Source organism: Tupaia chinensis, unplaced genomic scaffold, assembly GCF_000334495.1.
Source record: "Tupaia chinensis unplaced genomic scaffold, TupChi_1.0 Scaffold144232_1, whole genome shotgun sequence".
NCBI lineage: Eukaryota > Metazoa > Chordata > Mammalia > Scandentia > Tupaiidae > Tupaia > Tupaia belangeri.
This window is the reverse complement of record NW_006204090.1, coordinates 252,984-255,218: the sequence shown is the minus strand read 5'-3', so window position 1 is coordinate 255,218 and position 2,235 is coordinate 252,984.

Below are 2,235 nucleotides of genomic sequence, written 5' to 3'. Positions count from 1 at the left end.
AGTTTCAGAACGCGAACCGCGGTCGACTACATGGGAGTCCAGCGACATAGCCATTACGCTAACTGCTGGTCCCTCCACCCCATGTTACTCTTATCCTTACTTTCTCTAATATCTACCATTGCCTTCCCTGCTTCTATACCTTCCAAACTTTCAGTTTCCGTTGTATGGCACAGACAATTGGTATACATTGAATGCAGAAATACAAAGTTTGTCTTTCATAGGCTGGCTGGCTTCACTTAATATCGTCTTTCATATTTCTCCACTTTGTATCAAGTGCTAGGGTCTCATTGTTTTTTATGTCTGAGTAGTATTCCATCGAGCACATATACCACATTTTTTCATTATAGTCATTTATTTTTGGACATTCAGGTTGATTCCATGTCCTAGTGATTATAAATAATGCTACAATAAACATGAATGGGCAAATGTTTTTCTGACTGAGGGTTTCTCTATACTTTGGGAAAATACCTAAGAGTGGAATTACTGGGTTATATGGTAGTTCTATTTGTAGGCTTCTAATGAATCTCCATATTGTTCTCCAAAGTAGTTGTACTAATTTGCATTCCCACCAGCAGTGTAGGAGAGTTCCCTTTTCACCACAGCCTTGCCAGCACTTATTATTTATTTATTTATTTATTTATTTATTTATTTATTTATTTATTTATTTATTTATTTATTTATTTATTTATTTATTTATTTATTTATTTATTTATTTATTTATTTATTTATTTATTTATTTATTTATTTATTTATTTACTTTTAATTTTAGTCTTTTAGTCATTCTGACTGGGTTAAGTGGTATCTCACTGTGGTTTTGATTTGCATTTCCCTTATAATAAGAAATGTTAAGTACATTTTCATATGCTTTTGGGTTGTTCATATGTCTTGTTCAGAGAATTGTCTGTTCTGTTCGTTTTCCTATCCTTTAATTGGATTTTTTTTTATGTGTAAGCTGCTTGAGTATCTCATATATTCTGGTTATCAGTCCCTTATCTGAGGTATAGTTTGCAAATATGTTCTCTCACTCTGAGGGCTGTCTTTCCACTCTTTATTTTTTCTTTTTCTCTGTCCTGAAGATTCTCAGCTTATTATAGTCCCATTTGTCTATTTTGGGGACTATTGTCTGTGCTTTGGAGGTCTTCTTCAAGAAGTCTTTGCCTGCTCCAAGGACTCCAAGAGCTTTTTCTATGTTTTCCAACAGTATTATAGTATAGTTTAAGGTTTAAAGTTCAGAACCTCAATACATTTGGAGTTAATTTTTGTTAGCAGTAAGACATAAGGATCCAGTTTCATTCTCCTGCAGGTGGATACCCAGTTCTCCCAGTACTATTTGCTGAAGAGGTTTTCTTTTAACTACTGGATTTTCTTGTGCTCTTGTCAGGGATCAGTTGATTATATGTTATGTTATGGGGTTCATTTGTGTTTCTCAATTTTGTTCCACAGATCGACCTGTTTTTGTGCCAACACAGATTTGTAATATGTATTGAGGTCAAAAAGTGAGATGTCTCCTTCTTTATTTTCTTGCACAGTATTGCATTTGTAATACAAGGGTTTTTTAATGCTTCCAGACAAATCTTGTGATTATTTTTTCTATTTCTGTAAGGAATTAAAATTATATTAAATTTGTAAATTAATTTGAGTAGGATTAACATCTTGATTATATTAATTCTTCCAATCCAGGAGCATGGGATGTTTTTCCACTTTTTTGCATAATTTTTAATTTCCTTTTCTAGTGTTTCATAGTTTTCCTTGTAGAGATCTTTGACATCTTCGGTAAGGTTTATTCCTAGATATCTTGTTGGTTTTATCGCTATTGTAAATGGAATTACTTCCTTCAATTCTGTCTCAGTTTGTCCATTGCTGGTGCATAGAAGCTATAGATTTTTGTATGTCGATTTTGTAGCCAGTCATTTTACTGTAGTCACTTACCACTTCCACTACTACTTTGTGTATATGTATGTGTGGATTCTTTTGGATTTTCTATGGATATCATCTGCAAATAGTGATTACGTCACTTCTTCTTTTCCTATTTGGATGCCTTTTATGTGACTCCCTTGTCTAACTGTATTGGCTAAAACTTTCAGTACAAGGTTAAAAAGAAGTACAGAAACTGGGCAGCCTTGTCTTGTTCCAGTTTCCAGTGGAAAAGCTTTCAGTTTTGCCTATTCAATGTGATGTCAGCAATGGATTTTTCATAGATAGCTTTTATTGTGTCGAGGAATGTCTCTTATATGC